Genomic DNA, 23,951 nt, shown 5'->3' with positions numbered 1-23,951 from the left:
TAATTACTTTTTTTTTTTTTTTTTAAGTAATTTGTCCAACACTGATGATGACTCAGCAAAGGAAGTGGATGAAGATGACAAGTAAATTTACAATTCTTTTATGGTAGTTAGTTAAGTAACATTAGTTCCTGTTGCATCTGCCAAATTGGATCTTTATATATTCCTCTGATGCAGAATAAGGCTTTTATGAGGTGTTTCACATCTTCATACTTCATATTGCATTTGCTGTTCATTTCATAGGAAGGTAAATAAATTAATGATTTATGTCAACACAGCTGAGCATGAAATGAAGTAATGCACTGCTGTTAACAGTATTTTAGTTCCTTAAAATCCTAATCTGCTGCAGGTAAATTATGGAAAATTGCACTAATTACTGTATTTGAGTTAATAAATTAATTTTTGCCCTTTCCAAACCATAACTGGAGCCTGACTACAGGCAAATGAGCATATACTGTCTCCACCACAGTCGAAAACTGAAATGTTAATGGGTTTTATGGTGCCATGATGTCAGACTTAACAAGATGATTAAAAACCTTGTTTTAGTCTCCTCCTTTCTCTATGTGCTATGGCAAGATTCCATTCTTCTTTTGTTAAATGGCTAATATTTCCTGCTGTATCTTCTGATGATTGATCCATAAGTCAGAACAGGGTTTCTAATGGAAAAGTCTGAAGATGTGGAAAGACTTAGCTGGAGCTGGAAGCAGCCAGAGTGGAACAAGTAGCACTAGTCAGCGAGGTCAGTTTACTGTACCAAGAGGATTTCATACAGGTTCAGTGTCCCAGACATGGATTAAGTAGAGTATAAGATTTTTTTTTTCTGCATTCATATCTATGAAATTGGTCGGCTGATTGATTCTTTGTGGGATTAGCGTTATGGTTAATGTAGCCTTTTTTCCACCTCATATAATGCAAACAAGAAAATGCATGAGTAACAGGGGAGATATAAATATATAATATAAGTAGTACAACTGTTTTGAGATAAAATACATAATATGAATCATTTTTATGTAATAGGTCAACCTCTCAAACAACTTAAGGTTGTTTTGTAAAGTGCGATGCAATAATTAGCAAGATTAGGCCTGACATGAAACGACCAAGAAAAAAGATAAACAAGTCTTTTATTAATAAAGAAAAGCTTTATTCATGTTAGAAGCTATTTCATACCCTAACCATTCCCCTTTCATGTGTACAGGCTTGTGTACTTACAAAGGCACAGGGAAGCATTCCCAAGATACACTGAAGAAAAGTATTTACATATCAATCAGGACACCATAAAAGTACATTTCCGATTAAAATGACACACTAGCATTGGAGGAGTTCAAAGATCAAACAACAAACAGGAAGTGCAGTAGGATAAATGAATAATAAAATACTCCAGCACTTTATTTAAAACAACTGCCACAGCAAGTGTGTTAACCCATTTCTCTCAGAGGAATATCTATTTGTATCACTTCAGAGCACCAGTTTTTCCAGAGCACTTTATCTTTACTGCTAGGCCTTATATCATGGGATGGCTCTGGTCGTCATTTGCATGAATTGCCTTCTTTCAAGCTGGAATTGTCTCATCTCATCTGAAAAGGCTCCCACTTTTGTCCTCTTTGAATATCTGCCGCATGGCGTATGGAAATCTCATGCAAAAAAAGGTAGGTGTTTGCTCTCAGGTCATCTCCTGCCTTTATAATTCAGCTGCAGCCCCCCAACGCATGAAATATGAATGAGTCTGAGATGACCTGGAACCACAGCAAACACAACAGAGCAGGTTGATTTGTAGGTGCCATAAAGTTAATGTTGTTTTTAACCTATTTTAAAGTCCTGAAGGATTTCTACTGTATACTTGACCCATTTTAGATGTGGGCAACATTTTTAAGAGTTCCACACTGATGTAGAAAAGGTAAATGAAGGGCCATGGGTTGGAACAAAACAAACACTACAAGTAAACCAAAGACTGATGCCATAAAACAGAACACTATCAACTTTGTTTTGGCCTATCAAACATACTGCTTTTGGATCAATAGTTGTAACAAAAACATTTGGACATCCAGATTTAGATGCAATATTCAGGGTAATCTTCTCTTTTTTTTTTAGCCACTCATCCTACCTGTTGGATGAGCATCTAACATTTTAGACGAGGTCTATTTTTGTCTAATCTAAATGAAGAAAGTGGACTTTGTTTTCATTCGGAATCCGGTTAAATGATGTAATAATGTAATGTTGGCTGTTATTGATTTTTTTTTTTTTTTTAAGGGGTCATTTTTATTTCGTTTGAGGATGCTGTTTCCCGATTTCTTGATCAGCAGATCTCAGTGGTTACTTTTGAAGTAGATGTTTGTGGTTATTTTTGGCATCTGGTGCTTCTGGAGTGTTTGGAAACCTATGCACAACAGTTTCTCTAGTCTAATTGAAGCATTCTCCATTTATTTACACTGAAGCTGGTTCAAACATCACCTAATAGTGTTGTAGTACTCAAAATTGGTCTTGGTGTTCACACAATCTTTTCTTCTTCTTGGTCTTGGGCTAAGAAGTCATGACTTTAATTCATCACAGATAAACAGAACTACAGGTGATTGCATCGTTTGCTCATGCATTATCTTATTTATATGTTAACATCCAGGCAAAGAACAGAAGAAGCCTGGAGGAGACATCAACCAAATGTTTTGCAGTAACAGTTGACATCTCAAACCACAGAGTATTAATATGTAACAAGAGCATCCAAAGGAAAACACACAGCTGTGTGTAAGGTCTGCATCTCAGTGCTCACTTGGACATCTCAGGTCATTTGAAACTTTTATCAGCGTTCAATGAGTCATAGGGAAACATAGTGTAAGTGTCACTGGTGAAACTGGGTAGTTGATGGTTGCAATCTCTAAAACATTCTTTTCATTCACCCCAAAAATAGTGAATATTAGTGACATATATATTAGCCTATATGCCCTTTGCTTAAATTGTATAGTTTCAGCTATTTGTCAGGTATTTGCCCACTAGGTTGGTGTGAAAACTACCTAATTCAGTTAAAGGGGTCATATTTTGCTAAACCCACTTTTATTAGTCTTTGGTACATTTATTTGTGTATTTGGACCCTAACAGTTCAAAAAATTTGAATTTGAATCCTCCAGATGCTACAAAGCTATCTTTATATTCATTTTGGCAAAAACTGAGTGGATTTCTACAACCTGTTTCAATTCCTTCTTTATTTGTTACGTCTATAACTAGTTACATCACAACATTTGCACATATAAGGCACTTTCGACAAACATTTCTCGGAGTACTACATAATTATTTGTCAGCAGCAACGGTTGTAGTCCATACTGAAAATATGTCCCAACTTTGAGCCGATTACCTTAAATGTTCAGTTGTTGGTTGTATTAATGAATACAGGTGGTTGAATGGGACAGAGCAGCACGGTCAACTACCTGGAGGGGTTGGGGTCCTTTGCATTTAAAGGGCCAGCACTCAAAACGACCTTTCTGGTGTCCTTACTCAAAAACAGGATGGAAGATGGACCTGTGGAGTTCAATTAATGAAGAATTCAGACCCAAGGATAACATTTACAGTTTCTGTAGACCACAGGGAAATGTTTTAAAATCCATAATTACATTTAAAAAAGCAAAATATCACTTCTTATATATATATATATATATACATATTTTATACATATATACATATATATTTTATATATATATACACACATACGAGGGCCGTTCAATAAGTTCATGGCCTCACCCAGAACAGAACAACACAGACTGATAATTTATATTTTATTTTTCAACATAATCTCCATTTACAGCAATGCACTTGGTCCATCGAGGTTCAAGCATCACTATCCCATCACGAAAGAATGTAACATCCTGTGTTATAACAACCAGTATTTCTGGGTGAGGCCATGAACTTATTGAACAGCCCTTGTGTGTGTATATATATATATATATATATATATATATATATATATATATATATAGCAGGGTGCAGCTTGGGTTTTTTTGTTTTTTTAACTTTGTGAGAAATTGAGGGGACAGGATGTGGTGACAAACTGTTGTTCCTATTACGTCAGTGTTAAAGATAAACAATCAGACACAGGCAGACCACAATGCCCTTATCTTTACCTGGTCTGCTCTTTGGTTTGACTTGGTTTCAGCCCTTTACAAGAAGACTGAGACAGCCCTGTGTCTTGCCTCAGTCTCATTGCGCTCAGGTCCAGGTCATGATGTGGTCTTGGATTAGACCATCAGGGAGGTTATGTGAATACTCCTACTTGCCCTTCCATCTGTTAGTAGGTTTATGTAAAACATTTTTCCATAAAAAGTGGTGAAAAGATAGGCACCAGGCCAAGGAAAAACCCCTTGAATATTGGAATGCAGCCATAAAAAGGGTAGACCTGGATTTGATTTTTTGCATTCTTTAGCACTGCAGATCCTCAGGGCAGCAGTGAATTTGGCTCATACAAAACTGACCAGCGATGCCAACAATTACAGCTCAGACTGTGGTTACCACGATAGCAGTAAGTTACACCAACCAGTGGCATCGATTGACTAAAAGGAGGTAAACATAGGTCCTAATTTGTGGTTTGTGGCTTAATAATAAAGTGGAAGTGGAAGCAGAGTGAACTATTGGCCTTGTGGGATGTCTGTGCTGTTATAGTACCCTTCTAATTTTTTTAAATATTTATTCTGCTTGGCCTTGAAACAACACACAGACAGTTTACAGTGTGTTAAACAAGAAGTCAGCATTAACCCAATTTTATTTCTAATTCTGCATCTCAAATCTCCCACTTCCACGTTCCTGCTGAGTTGAGTGCAGCTGCCGTAGTAAACAGTCTCTGCAACTCGATTCATCTCCCCTGAGACCTGTAGTCCATACGCATACCGCAGTCATTCTGCCTAATTATCTGTACTCTGTACGTATACGTTTGATGTTGCTCGTGCTTGGCGTCTCTCAGGCCCCCGCCCACTCTCTCCCCTCCCTTCCCTCTGAAAGGCTGGCGGTGCAGGTGATGCTGCCAGTGCCCCCGGGTGGTGCCTCATTAACCTACATTTCTCTTGCTGATGGGAAACTATTCGAGCAGTGGGTGAGTCTAAGTGTTGGTATGAATACATGTGGGAATGTATTTGAGAGGAAAAATGGAAATGGTGAATATTTCTTTTGAAGAGACTGCTTTGCATTCATATGCATGGCTGGCGGTATTTTTTTTATACTTGTATTTCTTTTTTTTTTTCGTTACACTCTCGTCTCCTGATTTAGATTTAACCTCATGTGCAACACAGCACTCATCAATACTAGTCCTGCATTTATTTATGGGAACAAGTTGACGGTTGAAACTAGGAAACAGGTCTTTTTCTTTCTTTTTTTTCCGGCTTATGAAGTTGGAAAAATCTGCTTGTTGCATGTCAGCTGCAGTGCAAGTGATCCCCACAAATATATAACAACAGGAAAAAACATTATTAGTGCTGCACTGGGTTGAAGGGATAAAAACATTAAAAAAAAAAAAAGGTAAAAGTTAAAGCATGCTATTAGTAGATATAGTCCATAAAGTTAAAGGTGCGGGAGACTTTCGTCACCAATTTTTCATCAAATCTGTAAAACCCCAGTCATAGCCTAAGACACTTCGATGACACTTCAAAACTGTTCACCGCGAAGGAAAAGATTTAGGTGAGTAATCACAGAAAGACTTACGGATTCATGATACTTAGGCTATGACTGGGGTTTTACAGATTTTATGAAAAATTGGTGAAGAAAGTCTCCCGCAGCTTTAATTGGTTCTCAACAGACATGTGTTCAGCTGGTTGGCTAGCTTCATCTTCAGGTTCTCAGCCAGTTTATCCAGGAACTCAAAGGTGTTCAAGTAGTCGGCACGTGTCACATTGGGCAGTCCTTTGATGCAGATAGCCAAGTCCTTGGTTGTGAACCCAGCCTCAATAGTCTCAATACAAACTGCCTCCAGGGCCTCAGAGAAAACTCGCAGGTCTGCGTTGTTGTCCAGCTTAGCTTGGTGGAGCAGACCCCGCGTCCATGCAAATATGGAGGCTATGGGATTGGTGGAGGTTTCCTTGCCCTGCTGATGCTGTCTGTAATGGCAATTAACTGTTCCATGAGCAGCCTCCTAGGCTATATGTTTGGCCATATAACCTAGCTTAATGTACAACTAAAGAAGTACTATAAAATAGAATTACAGCCTCTCAAAAACAACCTTTACTACAGAGAATACGTAAATACTTAGCCTAAGTGAGGTACAAATATTTAATGTGTGCAAAAGTGTAAGATTATGATATTGATCCTGATAAATGATAGTAAAATTAGACCACCAGAAACCCAAGAATGCACTTCCAGATTTACTGGAACCAGGCAACAACATACTGATGGTTGATGCTTAAAATCAGGTCTGCAGAATGTGCTATTATTTCTGGCGTGTTTTGAATCCACTTGTCCCAGTTTTGATTGTCCGGTTCCTCATGTTTCACAGACCTTGTTGTTGATGAGCCTTCATTCATTCCTTTGGGGGTTGAAACTGGAGTGGAGTTTGGATGAGATAATGCAGAAAATCAAAGGTGTTAAAAAAAAAAAATGCTCTTGTGATCTACTCTTTTGTGTTTGGATGGGGATGGCTTGTTATTTGGTTGCCTCTATCCCCCATTTCACTTGTTAGTGTGTGTCGGGTAAATCTTTATATAACTCACACTGGTCTATTAAAAATGGCACAGTTGGCTCCGTTCCATGCAGGATCAGGGCCAAGTGGAGACAGTAACAATAGCCCTATAGTCTGTATATACATTTAGTCTAAAGCAGAGATGGCAAAACAACACACATTCTTTACTCAAGTACATTTAAAAAAGTAAAAAATACACTGTTCTGTTTCATGTTTTACATAATTTTTGTCTGGTTAATTATGTGTTATTTTCATCATTCCTTGCATATTGTTTTTGTTGTTTCATATTTTCTGTAGTTTCCATCTTATATAATTTTTGGGTCATATTATTTTGCATCATCTTACATCCTCTATGCTGTTGTCATCCTGTTCCACTCATTCATTTATAGATACACCACCAAAGGATGATATTTATTTCCCATGTGTTAGTGTCCCATCTATTTAGGGTGGTTACTGATCTTGATGTTGGGAAGGTGGACAATGTGGGAAAAATACACACAATTGATAATTTCCCTCAGATGCATTGAAAATAAATAGCCTGTGTTGAAATAGAAGTAGGGAGGTAACAATAAAAAGTAAATACTTCAGTAAAGTACAGATACCTGAAAACTCTACTTAGTTACCATAACAAACTATTCATATTTAATTATGTCATACATTGTATTTTCTAAAAATGACCCTAGCTTTTATTTACCTCAGCTGCAGAAAGTACCAGCCAGGCCTTTATTGCTGTTTTCTTCTGTTTAATGAGAAAAAAATTATTGTATTTGGTATAAAACCTCATTTTTTATCTATTCACATTTACATTGTTAGAAGTTCTGCAAACAGAACACTTAACCATTACAAAATTAACCCAAAGACCCAGTGCTACTTATGTGGCTGTTCCGACATTTAATTTAATATTATCCTCTGTATTTTGTCTTTTTACAGTAAAAATCAGGTATTTTCCTGTATTTAATTCACTGATCATGTAGATGTTCATAAAAGCTCACATTAAAGTTGAGGGTCATTATGTCAAAAACAGAGAAAACTGAAAAAAAGGGACTTTTTCAGCAAAATATATCACAAACTTAACATAAACCAAGTGTCTCCATCCACTGTCATTGATCCAACTCCATGGGTTTTACTGGTGAATCAATGTTGTAGAAGATGACAGTGTTTCCATGGTACCTATAGAGCCTTGGATTGTCCAAATGGGTCATATCTGACAACCATGAAAAGATGACAAACTATATTTTACACCAATTATTTACATGTATTGATAGGATTAGTGGATCAACAGATATTAAATATTTTGTATCAGTAGATGGATTTGGTCACCAGTGGCTGTTTGGGTCTTTATGGGTTGAAATCCTCTTGTGTGTCAGTGAATAGAAAATATTCTATGGTTCACATAGCTTTTACTGTGCAAAGAAGTGATTACAGTTTTACTGAAAAAGTATGTCACACACCTGCAGTGACTGAAATTGGACAACAACACTTAAGGTGAATGATATGGAAAAACAACAGGTTGAAAACAGCCTGATGAAATTGCTGAATGAATCAAATTAAACATATAAAAGTGAACATTGAGCTTAACTGGAAGCACTTTTCATGGCGGGTACCAGTAGTTTATCCATGTTGGACGACTTTGGTTTTTCCGCGTTAACCTCGACCTTAGCAGTTGTTAGAGACCTTGGCTTAGGATTGACAGTAGCTGCCGCCCACCTTAGGTCTCTCTTACTCTATTAGATTTTATGCTCCAACTTGTAATATTTCCATACTTGTGAGGTAGTGCCAGTATATTTATACAATCTGTAATTTCTGCTACTGGGAATCTATAGTGGTAAGTTGTGAAGTTATGACAGTTTGTTGTAGTTTTTAGTCCAACAGCCTGAAGGACTATTGGTATCAGTTGTCATCCGTCTGTAAACAATTTTTCAAGAATCTTCTTTAATGAAACCGTCAGTCAGAATGACTTGATAATTGTTGTGGAACATCTTTGGGGTAAGGTCTACCAAGTTTGTTCAAAGAATTTTTTATGAATTTTTAAAAAATTTTTGAAATCCCCATTGGTTTATAATGGGACATATTTCAAAGTGCTATAACTTGAGAACAGTTGAAGATATTGATACACTGGAAAGAAAATCTAAATCTTACCAAGTGTATTTTTCTCATTTTTAGTCAAAATATCTCATCACACTTAAAATAAGACATAATCACCTAAAGAGTAACCTTTCTGTGAGATATAAGAGCTTATTTTTAGACAATAGATCTTGAAAATCTCATTTAAAGAAATCTTACCAGATAATTTTCACTTGTTCCATTGGCAGAAAATCTGCTTTGACCAGAAATGAGAAAAATACACTTGGTAAGATGCTGATTTTTTCCAGTGTATAATTACTATTGGCAATAGATAAGAAGTCGCATATGGACTTTCATTTGGTGCCATGAACTTTGACCTTGAGTGGTCCTTGAAAGCTCAAACGAATGCCAATTAATGTCTTAAATATGCCGTTGGACTACACCCTTGATCCTATTTTTTAACTGGTGGGTAGAAAGTTTGGGAAATACTGATCTAATGTAATCGACCAATACAATGCAATTAGAAATGAATTTGAATTTGGAACCTTTTGATAAAACTGAAGGACATGAGTCAAAGACAGGCCTAGTTACTTTGGGATGTTTTAATGCGGTAAGTGTAAGTGTTATTTCTTTCTATCCAATTACCTGAAATGTCACTTCAAAGGCCTTGTTATACCCTTCTCTTTTGCTGAGGATAAGCATTTTTTACTTATTGTAATGAGTCACATTTATAGCTGCCTTACAAGTTTAACATTCAACTTCCCATTTCATTGTGACCTCCGTGTCCTTCACATAAACCTTCATGATCAATCCAAAACCCACCCATCACTCATGACTTATGGTCTCCTAACCCTGTTTCAGTTTTATCTGTCTCCGTCTGCTTCGTCCTCTCTGATTTCCTCCTCACTTCCTTAGTTTGCATCACGTCTCAGCAGTTTAGTAAGTGAATCCTTCTAGTAACTGTTAGTGCAGCCTCATCCGATCCTCAGCGCTTTAGCCTCTCCCCTCTGCTCCGTTTATCTTCCTCCTGACAGGCAATAGAGAGGCACTCCACTTCATTAGGATACCAGTTTCTTGTTACGACTTCTCCTTCCAGTCTGTCTGAGTTTGTGTGTGCCAGTGATCTCAGTCTCAGATGGATGGTGATTCAGCCTTTAAGCTGTCGTTCTTCTGTAAACTTAGTTATTTATTAAATATATTTGAGATATCAGTTGTTTAACAATGTATAAATAAGTGGTGCCAGGCACAACAAACCCCGCCCCTCGCATGTATTGTAGTTTATTTTGGAATGGATTTAGCTGATGTCATCATGTCTATGTATGTGCTGATGTTAGCATATCAATTGCCTCTATATAGGTTTGAAGTAAATTGAAACAAAATTGATGTATTTATAGACATTTGAAAATAGAATAGAATAGAATAGAATAGAATAGAATCCCTTTATAGTCATTATACATATGCACAATGAAATTAAGAGACAACTTTCTTGTGGTGCATAGTGCAAAATAGTTTAAAAGAAAAAATGTAAATATATATACAGAATAAAAACAAGCATGTCAACCAACTAATAAACAGTAGAAATTTCGCCCATTATAAGTATATGGGAAAAAAGATTTTAAAAATTCCTAAACATTTTTAACTTTAACCTACTGTTCCCAAAATGTAACCACATCTATTCTGGGTCACTGGCAATGTATAAACCCAGTTTGGTATGAATTGAAGCAATAGTTTTGCTGCTAGAGTGTTAACAAAAAAAGAAACAAACCAACCGAACCAAGAACTGGGGTAAAAACAAAATAATATGGTTTCCAGGTCTATACAGAGCAGAAGATGTCTAGCAAACAGCACAAAATGAATAAATCCTTCAAATATTTGCTGCAACAGTAAGAATTCTCATACTGACTGAGCACTGTTTACAACAATCTCAACTGGAAATGGCATAAATTATTTGTCCAAATCCAAATATCCAAGTATTTTGCTCACAGTTCCTTGATAAATAAAAAAATATTAGGCCCTTTCTGCAGAATTCCCATCCCAGATTTTGCTTATACAGTATCAAGATGCTAATGAGGGTCAGCTCTTCTTATGTGAGACACTGCAGATAAGCATCTGGATCAATAAACTAACTGAGAGTGCGGCTTTATGTGGATAGACTTTAATAGGGATAAAGATGCAAACTGCTGGATAAACCGTTGACTGACGCAGGTGAACAGACGAGATAACAGACGAGGAGATTATTTATGCAAAACTACAGGAAACGGTAGGCATATGTCAACGTAAGTGACAGCTTCTGTTATTAGGCTGTTTTATGTTTTATTGGCTCTCCAGATGACATGTGGCCACTTTTTACTACAAAGAACAATGGCTCCATCACCGTGCCCGTTTTTGTGCACAACAATACTCCGATCATTATCCAGTTTCTGGAGTTATCAGATTATTCAAGCACCCATGTAAACAGGATAACCTGATACATTTTATCAGAAAACAACAGTAATCTGATTATGAGAAATCAGATTAACACACCTGGATTTCCCCAATACTCCAAAGTCTGCCTGCTTGTATACAGACAGGTTAATCTGATTTATTTTATTCCTTTACTGTGCATGTGTAAACAGAATTAAAAATGTAGAAAATGGAAGTCACGAAGTCAAACGTGAGTGAAAAACAACAGGAAGTTTGAATCTACCATCACTATATGTACAAACGCACTCTGAAAGAAATCTGATAATGGACTGGAGCGTCTAAACCAGGGTTTTCAATTATTGTATTTCTTAAATTCATGTAAACGCATCAGATCTGATTATTACAATTATCCAATTACTCCCGGTTATTTGATTTTTATGGTCATGTAAAGAAGCTCATTGTCTTTGCTCAAGACCCAAAGAAAATGTTATATCTCCTAGGGACACAATTTATAATATAATATAATATAATATAATATAATATAACACCTCATGACTTGCTATGTAGGCTACAGTTTGTCATCTTATTGTGTCCTTTATGTCATTATTTGTCTTTAAGTTTTTTACATCAATAAATGTTCATATATCGATTGACATATTGATTAATGTCTTCTTCTACATTAATCAGGAAAAAGAATTTGCATATCATATCACTGTTATATATTTTACTTTAAGCCAATAACAACAGCTCTGGTGCGTACACAGTTATTGTCGTAGGTCTTTTTGGTTGTTTTGTTTTTTTGTGACTTTTCCACCTTTGCTGGGTCTTTTACGTTGTTTTCATCTTTTGTCATTTATATAGTTTTTCTTATTAGGGAAAGGCAGATGTAGCTGTCTTTGTCCACAGATAAAACTCTGGAACTACAGTTTTGAGAAGAATAATTAGGCTTACTCTCTTACTTTGTCATTGCAGCAGCATATTCTACTTGGAAAATGTTCATTTGCCACAACACGACTCCTCTTCTGTGTTAATAAGTTGTATTTGTCTGAGATCTGAAGCTCTTCTCCTATTAGTGTATTTATTTTGGGCAAAACTAATATGTTCTCTAAGGCTTTGCAAAATGTACTTTAAAATATGGAGAAAAAGTTGATTGAAGTGGGTTATATTCAGTTAGACAAAATTTTCTAGCCCGGCAGAAGACAGAATTGAATCTCCTTTACCATTGATTAAAGTGTGTTTTTGCTGCAAGTTCTGTCGTTTTCACAGTGTGAGATTTTCACACCAGCATTGACTTTGAACATTTTGCATTTCAGCGGTGAATCCAGAAAAAATGGAAGGGGGAGGGGCACAGGAGGGTGGTAGCGTCCAGGGTTGGAGCACCGATGGGGGTTCAAGGGGGCGAAGCGAAGCAAAACTAACATTATAAATGCTTCAAATTACATAAAACTGTATATTTTTATTATCATACGCTTTAATAAGGTTGGACTCAGTTATGGCATTCAATTCCATTATATTCCAAATAATTGAAATTGGGGTGACACGGTGGTGCAGTGCCTCACAGCAAGAAGGTCCTGGGTTTGATTCCAACATCAGGAGGTGGGACCTTTCTGTGTGGAGTTTGCATGTTCTCCCCAAGTCTGCTGGGTTCTCTCCTGGTACTCTGGCTCCTCCCACCATCCAAAGACATGCACTGATAGGTTAATCGGTTAATCTAAATTAGGTGTGAATGTGAAAGTGATTGTTTGTCTCTATATGACAGCCCTGTGATGAACTGGTGACATGTCCAGGGTGTACCCCGCCTTCGCCCATAAGTAGCTGTGATAGGCTCCCGTGACCCTAGTGAGGATAAGACAGGTTCGGAGAATGAATGAATGAATAATTTAAAATTAGAAACAACAGGATACAGTAGAGGTATAGACCTATGTTTAATGATTTTGTGTGATTCACTCAATTACTAGCTGTATTCAAAGATATTTAATATTCAGTCCATGCAGTTCTGTAGTTCCAACTGTATAATAATACATTACATACCTTCTGTGTGTTTTGTTTTTCATGCAGACCCAAAAACTGCTTGAGTAGACAGTTGTCTCTTCATGATTAGATTTTAGTGTAGTCTATAGGTGCGTGCGCAGTAACCCCTCCCCCCACACACACAATACAACCAATACAAGAGATAGGAGAGGCTTGGGATGGGTAAATTTGCGCCCCTGGATACATGTGGTGAGATTGGTCAGTAGGTAATGTGATGGTCTATAATGTGGGAGACTGGAGTTCAAGTCTGTGCAAGACCAGTTAAACTATTTTCATTGCCATTACATTTGATTTTGACTGTGGTGACTTCTGGACTCTTCTATCACCCGTCGATCTTTCTAACTTCAGTGACTGTCGTATGTTTCTTGTTGGACGCTCCCTCGATCACAGTTGAAGTTGCTCTTGTTAATGTGGCTTCTGGGGCTCATGAAAGAGAACGCATTCAGCCGTATTCAGAAAGCGCCTGCTGCTAGTGGCCAGCGTCTGCCAGCTCAGTGTCGTGCAGAGTGAAATATCATTGCAGCCAGCCTGTGTTTGAGTCCAGACCACACGCTGGGACCCAGTGGGTGGACAGCAGTCTGCCACAGCATGTGTGTCCACTCAAGCACATGGACATACCCACACATATGTAAGACTACCCATGAGGGCCTGATTTGACTTATAGTGCATACAAAAAATGTTCTGAAAAGCACATTTTAGAGATATGTTTTGGGCCAAATTAACATTCATATGGTAGAAACTACTGATAACATTTCTCCCAAATAAAATGTTGAGATGCTAGAGCGTTTACTTGCAAACAAGTATTTGAAATTGTTAGAATGCAGTGTTTTCAGACCACAAATATTGAGAAGTTATAGTTGTTATTATGCAGACTCTGATTATCTTTACATGCAGTACAGTTTGTGGTTGTCATTAGTAGGCTGGATGCCGATGTTTCAAGGTAGAAAGACTCTAGAAATCAATATTCGGAGGTTTAAAACTGATTTTCAGTCATAGCTGTCATGCATTTTGACATTTTGCCTCCCCATCAGTCTTTCACATTGTTGTTGACTTTATGCCACTCTGGGAGCAGAAATGCAAGCAGTTTAACTTTGTTGTCTTTTGACAATCATTCTTCTTGTGGGTTTCAACGGGACTCATCTCTGGAAATTTTGAGTTTTTTGCAAGAAGTTTGTATCCATATATGAAACTAAACACATTATCTGTAATTCATGTTTTGTATTTTTTTTTAAATACACATATCAGATCATGATGTAAAGGTTATTAAGATAAGATAAGACAAGATAAGATATTCCTTTATTAGTCCCACAAGGGGAAATTCCAGATTTACAGCAGCAAGAGTGGAGCACAATGCACAGAAGAGCAAAAAAGAGCAAAATCAAAAATAAAGACAAATCAAAAAAAGCTATAAATACTATTTACAGCTGTGCACATGCTGAACATGCCACAGGTTGATTAGGGGAGATATTCATATGTACATTTACATACACATATCTACACACATAATTTTATATATATCGACATTGTACAGATTATATGAGTACGGTTTATTGCACAGATTTCTAGTGCTGTCTTGGTAACTTCATTATTATTATGGCCGAGCTGGATTATATTATTGTTGTTCCAATTCTCCAAGTTCAGCCAATTACAGAGTCCAACACAGTCAACCAGTAGCTAATGTTATCTAACACAGCCATCTTAGTTGTGTGTCATTAAATTAAGACATTTCACCACAGGATTTGAATCTGAAACATAATGTATATGATACCAACCAACAGTGGTTAATATGGTGAGGTGTTCAGCTGGGGCTGGTTTAACTACTTGTACTGGATTGAGTGGATTTTTGGGATTTCTGTGCTTATGGTTTGTGCAGCCGTAAGCTCTTTTCACTCCACCATTCTTCTAGAGATGCGACCCAGCACTGGTCGATAATGTGTCATCTTAGACTTGTGTCTGCTGCAAGGGGTCAGTGATCAGTCCATCACAGCCCAGGGAATCGGACAAAACAACAGAACAGAACAGCCCATGAAGGAGGAAACATGTCTCTGACCATGACTGACTGACCGAGCTGTGACAATGGGCTATGACGTAAGTTACCAGAGGGAAAAAATAGTATTATACATGATCTTTTGAAATAGCTACCAATGAAAATTCACTACAGATACCCCTTAACCTCTTTTTTATGTAACTTCAAAAAGCTACATTCACACAGATGACGTAACGAAATTTCCAGGTGATAGTCTCACATATCTAGATGCTGCTGCCAGACAGGTTCCCACAGACACACACATACACACACACACGCACACACACACACGAACACACACACGAACACACACACATCACAGCTGGACCAGACAAATAGGTTTGTGAGTCTACATGTCTGTGAGGGGTGCTTGAGGTGTCAAAAACCAAGAATCACATGATTATCACCTCTTCTACCACTACACAGGATCTGAAAGGCACTCGTTTTGCAGTGCGCACACACACACACACACACACACACTCACTCACACACACACAAAGAGCAGTAATTTGACAGCCTCCGTGGTCTGCTCAGAAACACCTCTGCATAGTTTAGGATGTTCTGAAGCACACACGAGGAGAGGATGAATGAAACAGGCTGGAACAGCAGGGGAACTGGCTCAACGATTTAGACTAGGCTCACTGGATAAAAGGAGAAAAAAATGAAATAAATAAATGTGTCTTTTCAGTTTCCATTCCGTCTGTGAAAAGCCTATCAGTTGCAGTGGGATTGTCAGAGGGAGGTTATTCAATGAGCGAGAAGGCAGAGAGAGGGGAAAGTGTCCCAGTGTGAGAGTGGAGCTGGAGATACAGAGTCTTAAAATCGGTTTTAAATCACCAAGATCTGATAAAAAAAAAAAAAGAAGCAAAATGGGGATGAAAGGAATGGGATTATGTCAGCAGACGAGGAGTGGGATCCAGTTTGGAAGAAAATGAAAGGAGGAAAGTGTGTGCATCTGCCTGTCAGTCATGCAGAACTCCAGGGACGGACAAGTGGGACGAGAGGGTGTTCATCTCAGTGACAGCCACTTGTCAAAGCTTTGGATGATGCAGCCACAGCACTTGCAATCCCAGCATCTCAATGAGGGGGGAGGGGGGAGGGGGGAGGGGGGAGGGGGGGTGTTGACGTTGCAAAACATGTGACCTGGACTCTGACTGACAAGCAGTTTGGTGTCTTGTCTCAGGCTGAAGGTGCAACTGTGGTGATGGTGGTGGGTGCAGGGTTTAGTGGAGCAGTAGGTGGGGATGTGTTCTCTATTGTTTTTGTGAAATCAGTGTTCATCACTCCAGCAGAGACAGCAGAGGGTCCCAGTCTGAGGGTGGTGTGTCTCATGTCAGCTGATAACCGTTCAGTTTCTTTTGTTTGAGGCCCGGGGTGGCCTACATATGTAATGTCTGCTTCATAGTTATGTCTGGAATGTGTCCTGCTCCTCTCTCTGCCACTCTCTGCTCTGTTGGGTAGTAACATTTCTATTTAAATTAATATTTTACTGTTTGATTTTAACCAGTAGCTGCTTTTCTTCTCCTTCTTCTTCTTCCTATTATTATTATTATTATTATTATTATTATTATTATTATTATTATTATTATTATTATTATTATTGTTCAGTGGGAAGATATTATGTAATAATATGCAATAACTAAAACCTTGCTAATGGTCAGCTATCTGCTCACTCATTGTATTGTTATTTTTTTAAAGGTGCAGTGATTTCTTAGATAATTTTAGGTACATTTTTTAAGCATATACTATTATTATCAGAAATTAATGTAATACTACTGCATTTTTTTTTCCATTTTATTGTATATATTTTCTATTTGATATGATCTAATAGTATTGATGTAATTATTTTTGGTTATTTTTGTGTCAAAGTACACAGTGATTTACTCATTTCGTCACCTACACTGTTATTTTCATATTTTTCTGTCTTAAACTTGCTGTCTTAAATTCCTTCTCCTTTAAGTAAATAGGCAGCCCTTTCAGACACAATATTCTGACTGATATGTACTGTACTTATAGTGCTCGACAGGATTATATTACATTTTTACTCTAATCCTCTCAGTGAGTAGGCAGAGGTTTCTATAATTATAAATACTCTGTGTGAAAACTACACCTCTTAACCTCAGTTAAATGTTCAGTATCTCATATCTCGTGACACCTGGTGGTAAAGATGCAGATGGCAACCAAGTCAATACCCCTCACCTCATCCTCCCTTATGATGACCACTAAATAAGAGAAAGTCACTCATTAGTTTGAGTGTTTGTTTTGTCTTTTTTAGTCATTTTAGGTCAGGGGATATTAATGCCTGTGTACACTCCCACATAATGTATGACATTTAATGTTACCTCACTTTATTATCCCTGAAATTCAGCCTCAGCATTTAGCACCCAACGTAACACACACAAAACATAGCATCAGCATTAGCGCATTAGGAGAAGTGAGCTTCATTTAATGTGGTATGGTACCCACTATGAAAAAAAAACCAAAAAAAACTCCCAACAGGTAAGATAAAGAAATCAGTTCTCATAGTCTTGTGATTTTATGGAAACATGAAAATGAATATTCAGTTGTGTTTCTCTTAAATCTTATACACTGTACCCTCAAAACACATCTGCCATCTCCGCTTGGATGAAGGGCTTGTCATCCAGGGGTATTATTTCAGTGTTTCCTTCATTTTGCTTTGCTTATCTGGATGCCTTTTCAGGAATACTTCATTGTGCCTGGTAACATCCAGTATTCTGGGGACCCTAACCCTCAACTTGTATGAGTTTTAGGGCTAGGCTTAAACAGAGGAGCTTTAAGCCCAATATGCAGACACACAAGCTGAACTAGATCAGGTCAAACACATAAACATATATAACTCTAACCCTACCCCCAAAGCCTTAAGTTTAGCCTTAATTGTAAAATGAGTCACTGGTGACCTGATGGATGTTGAGTTTAAGGTATACATGATAACAATTAACTAATAATAGACACATATTGGCTCAATATTAGTAAAAACACATGAATGCCTTATTCTGCATGACTATACAGTCAGGTCCATATGTAATTAGACAGTGCCACAGATTTTGTGACATTGCCTCTGTACACGTCACTGTGGATTTGGAAAGAAGCAATCACTTTGTGACTGAAATGTGGACTTTCAGCTTTCATTCAAGGCATTTAGTAAAAATATTGACCATTTAGGAATTACAACCATGTTATACAAACTCTCTCTATTTTCAGAGACTCAAAAGTAATTTGACAAACTAAGATGGTTATAAATATGTGGGTTGTTTTTAATACTTGGATGAAAATCCTTTGCAAGTCAACAACAGCCTGAAATCTCAAACCCATGGACATCACCAGAATTTCCTCCATGGTGTTTTGTTTAAAAAAATAAATAAATAAAGTAATATATATGTGTTAGTGCTGTCAAATGATAACAAATTTTAATCAGATTAATCACAGGGTTGCTGTGGATTAATTGAGATTAATTGGGATTAAATCTAATTTATTTTTAATCTAAATTAATCGCGTTTCATTTTGCATTAGCAAACAGACTCAAGAAAGAAGGGACTATATTTGCATTTAACGTGTTTGTCACAAGCTGGGCGTTGCATTAGCCCAAGTGCTAGCAGAATCCCCGACTAACGTATGCCTTGCGTTAATGTGGTATTTGAAGCTGGAAGTGCTTCAGTGAAAAGAAAACTCCTTCCTGTAGAGTGTGTATAATACTTTATGATGGCCGACTGTTCCGTCTTGGTTTTTTTGTCCTCATATTTCCATCCAGAGGGTTGGTTCTGCTGCCTGTCACTACCAGATAAATTGACCATTCATGCGCGATGGTAACTCTACTTGGACAAACTGCCCAAAATGTGTTGCCAGAGACGTTCAGAGTCATTCTATGCTGCAGATGGGTTAATTGCATCAAAATTTTTAATCAGGTTAATCATGATGATGACTAGTTTTACCCTAATAACCTCTATACTGCTCTTTGGAGGCAGTCATCAGTATTTGATTTTTCTATTAGCCAGAATAATGAATGTAGAAATGCAGTCAATAAAACATTACAATAAAACAGCAAAACTGCACATCTGTCAGTGCTCTGAAACATATTGTACTGTAATGTTCATGAGGTTGTTTTTTTACTACTACTGCTTACTCTACACACAGGTTTTGGCATGATGTGTGTAATCTGCTTCTTACTCCTGACAAACACTAATTATGTAATTGACTCAACATCTAATTCAATCTGTAAAGTAGGACAGGGCTTGTTTTACAGTATCAGGATACATCTGCTGTTCAGCCTCCCTTTGTCTTGCGGAGTTGAAAGCAGCAGCACCTGGCAGAGCAGCCATCTCCTCTGTGATCGTCTGTTATCGTGTTCAGAAAATAAACCATTGATTGATATACATGTTTCTCTTCTTTTTATCTCTCTCTGTGCTTGTAGCTCAAGGCCACATCTGTCTGGTTCAGTGGAAGATCCAGACAGATCGCTGCAGAGGAGGACGGCCACGGTGGGATCTGAGCCAATGACCTGTAGGAGGAGTGCGGCGCTGCAGAGGCTTGATTAAAATGGGGTAAGTTTAGAAGATGAGACTACATTCTCGTTGCCAGCAGCTGCAGGAACTGTGAGCTGCAACGGAGGATTTATTTCCAAACATGATCCCTGCAGCATTACGCTCACTATTAGGTAACCTCTGCCCAGTCAGATGGGCGGAGTGATCTGCCGTTAGCAAAACAGACACACGTAGGCAGAAATATACATTAACAGCTCAGTCGTTTATCAAGGAGGTCTCCCATAAAATAAAAGCTTAATCAGGAATTGGGTCTGAGATGTGTTTCTTTATTGGATGCTCTGTCGTTATTCTAGGTTATATCTCATTAAAATGGGTCTGACTTTTATGCAGCCAAATAATAAAGGGATAATATACAACAACTAATGCTAGTGAAAGTAAGTTATAATATCAGTAGCATTTTCCATACTGTCCTAATTTTTTTTTTTTTTTTAGGGTTTTAAAATAGTCCTTTAGACTCCACTGTTGGAACAATCATCTCCTATACAGAAAAAAACAGATTGATAAAACATCAATAGCAATCATTTAAACCAGGGGTGTCAAACTCCAGTCCTCGAGGGCTGGTATCCTGCATGTTTTAGATGTTTCCCTCTTCCAACACACCTGATTCAAATGATAAGCCTATCAATCAACTCTGCAGAAGCCTGATAACGACCGTCAGGTGTGCTGGAAGAGGGAAACATCTAAAACATGCAGGATACCGGCCCTCGAGGACCGGAGTTTGACACCTGTGATTTAAACCTGACAGTCACAAGAAGTCTGTGATGCCAAGATAATATTGTGTGTTCACATACAGCACAGTACACTGTATACCACTACAGAAAATAGCATATAGTATCCAGAGTATACTGTATGTGTGCAGTATGTTATGAGTAGGATCCAGTCTATGATTCTAAACACATTGTCTGTAGGTAAAAATATACAGATTTAGTATGTTTTTCTCCATGTAAGTGTTTTTGTTATTTACCTTTTAAAGAATTAGTTGAGATTTTGTCAAGTAGGGTTGTAAGAAAAAATAAATAAATAAAAAAAAAAAAAAAAAAAAAAAAAAATATATATATATATATATATATATATATATATATATATATATATATATATATATATATATATGTGTGTGTGTGTGTGTGTGTGTGTGTGTGTGTGTGTGTGTGTGTGTGTATATGTGTGTATGTGTGTGTTGTTGTAGTAGTAGTTTATTTGGTTGTTAATTACTTTAAACAACAAACAAAAAAAACATATCCATTGTTGTGGCATTGGATTTAAAATACATGAGTAGCATCTGGGTCTGAGCTGTGAAAAAACAGCCCACTGAGCACTTTGAAACAACACCGATTCAGTGTTGTGATTTTCATGGAAGATGTGTCCACATTACAATGTTGATTCAATTGCATTTCCAAGATTTAGCTGCTAACATATTGACGCACCATTTATTTTTCCACCCAAAAAGAAATAAAAACAACCTACCCAACCATAACTCAGCGTCAAGCTAACAACTTTTACTTCCGATTTATGCCCTCATTTTAATTCTGTCTTTATCAGGCCCCCCGTGGCAGCCCCTGTGCATGCTGGGACAGGGCGGCTGATTTACTGTGCTGGTACTAAGGGATGACTTATTCCGTTGTTGGCTCTGGTGACAGTGAGAGCAGAGAGAGCGCGGCCCTCCTGAGAGCCTTTACACTGGCAGTAATTCAACCAGAGAGCCCAGCGAGGCACAGGCGTGCTGAGCTGCATGCTGCCTTCTATTCACGCACCCACGCTCAGGCTAATTACACCCAAATTCCACATATCAGCACCTTTTCTCCTACCAATGTTGTGTAGACAACACATGCTGATTTAGCTGCCTGCTAAACAGAATAAATGAAAACCTGTAAGTAGAGCTCAGAGGTCAAATACAGGGAGCCCAGGAAACCTTAAAATGAGATTAAGATGAAGGATTACATTAAAAGGAAGCATCTGACACTGAAAGCTGCATGAGAGAAAAGGCTGATTCAAGCCTTTTGTTGTAGGTGTATAATAGACTGGGTGCAACATCACAGGTCACATAAATCATGAATGGAAAAAAATAACTGCTTAGTGGATGTCAATTGAACTCATTCACAAAAAAAAAAAAAAAAAAAGCTTTTTTCCCCCACTGTATAACTAATCTAACTTTAAAGGATTAAAGGAAATGTCTAATTGTGATTAGGAAAAATATAGTAATTGTTTGTATAAGATCTCAACAGAACCTTTTTTTACCCCACCCTCTGAAGGGGAGGCAAGGAGTACCAAATACCAAACTGGGTTTATAGATCACCAGTGACCTAGAATAGATCTGATTACATTTTGGGAAAAGTAGGACAAAGTTAAATTTTTTTTATGAATTTTTAAAATGTTTTTAGTTTTTTTTTCTTTTTACTTATAATAGGTGAAATTTCAAATGTCTGTAGCAGCAAAACTATTGGTTGAATTCATACCAAATTGGGTTTATAGATTGACAGTGACCCAGAATAGATGCGGTTACATTTTAGGAAAAGCTGGTCAAAGTTCAAATTTTTTAATAACAATAAAAAAAAAAGTCTCCTATTTACTTAGACTGGATGAAATTTAAAATGTCTATTAAAACATCAACTTTGTTTCAATTTACTTTAAATTTGGCACATATGTAGAAACTGTTGATATGCTGACATCAGCACATACGTAGACATAATGACATCAGCTGGATTGATGCCAAAATAAGATACAATACATGTGAGGGGCAGGGTTTGCTGTCCCTGGCACCACTTTTTTTTGTTTTGTTTTTAAAGAGAAAGACCACTCACACAATTTTTAGTTTAAGAATATTAATCTTAAATAACTGCTTTTTATTGCTTGTAATTCATTGGTTAGCTACTTCTAGTTTAAAGATGCTAAATAGTTAAGTAAACGCAAAATAGGATTAGTCAGTTTTGCTTAATACAAGACATTTTTGTAATATTTAAGAATATTTTATTTCTTTCCGGGAGGTTTTTGTAGTTTGAAGATGGTTTCTGATGGTAGTGTACCGGTGTTAACAGATGAAAGTCCACATACATGAAGAAAAAATTCCAATAAAAAGAAAAAAATACGCGTTTTAATTTTCTATGGACTTCCTGATGAGCTGGGCTGTTTTGAAATGAAATAAAACTGAGCTGTATAGAGAATATGTTATTCTACTGTCATAGTGACTGACATTAATATTCTCTTTACCCATAAGACACTTGCCTCTGGGAAATCATTTAGATCAAGTCAAGTAGTTATCTTAGATGATTACATGTACAATCCGACATGTGTGAAATTAAAAAAAAAAAAACAAAACACTCCACTATTCCCACATGGTTGTCACATTCTGCCACGGTGTTGAATTATAAGTTTATTTACTCATATATTTGTACATTCTCCAGAGCTCTATTCTGCTTTCATCGTACAGACACTCCACTGTATCATAATAGTGGACAGATAATGCAGCTGTGCCTCATGTCATATTTAACTGACGTTCATTTAAAACGACGGCTCTGAAGTAGGATGTCTTATTTTGTTAAATGCAAACTGACTGGACTCCTCTGCCATCAGCTCAGATCTGGGATGAGAGAGACGAGGAGGCAAGGAGAGGAATCAAAGATGTGGAAACTGAAAGAAGAGGAGGAGGCTATTTGCATTTTGCATGTCCTCACAGCCCACTAGATGGCACTCTAAGGCCCACAGGTGGGGAGTGGCTTTCTCAGAAGGTCACTGAGGTCACCTGTGGGTTATCCCTTTACTTTATTTTTATTTTTTATTTTTATTTAACCCTTATTTAATCAGATAAAGTTACATTGAGATCCAGATCTCTTTTACAAAGGCCAAGAGGTCAACAGCACAAACCATACCATAATGAAAAACAGGTTTAAAGATCAGTGTTAAAAGATCGGTGATAACAATAAATTAAAAAAAAACAAAACAAAACAAAACAGGCAGTAATTTAGTAATAACACAAAATAATAACAAGAGTTTGACAAAATGTTTAAAGTGCAATTTAGTTTAACTCACCAGCAATTTATAAAGTGTAAGATCTGGTTGAGGTCAGCAAATAATTTAAAAACACAGGCACTGTCCAAAGGATTCTCACTGTCAGGTCAGAAAAAGGGTAGGAAAGGCAGAGGGGATGGCAAAGCTGAACGCTCCCTTCCACAATTCAGTTTGAAACCTGTGAACATTTAGTAAATATCGTTAGCCTCATAGCATAACTGCCTAAGTC

At 37.3% G+C, this 23,951-nt stretch overlaps 1 protein-coding gene across 4 annotated transcripts in view; it reads left to right on the top strand.

The window, feature by feature from the left end:
* The window catches only part of arhgef49 (Rho guanine nucleotide exchange factor 49), a 115,735-nt gene that overhangs the window by 52,762 nt on the left and 39,022 nt on the right, over positions 1–23,951 (top strand). For all 4 annotated transcript variants that reach the window (XM_030125698.1, XM_030125697.1, XM_030125699.1 and 1 more), the window contains exon 2: positions 19,591–19,720. The gene's annotated coding sequence lies outside the window, so the exon portion shown is untranslated. The remainder of the gene's footprint in view (positions 1–19,590; positions 19,721–23,951) is intronic.

Source organism: Sphaeramia orbicularis, chromosome 21 (genome assembly GCF_902148855.1).
Source record: "Sphaeramia orbicularis chromosome 21, fSphaOr1.1, whole genome shotgun sequence".
In the NCBI taxonomy this organism is placed as follows: Eukaryota; Metazoa; Chordata; class Actinopteri; order Kurtiformes; family Apogonidae; genus Sphaeramia; species Sphaeramia orbicularis.
Note: the sequence above shows the minus strand (reverse complement) of the source record. Positions and strands in the feature narration are given on the sequence as shown.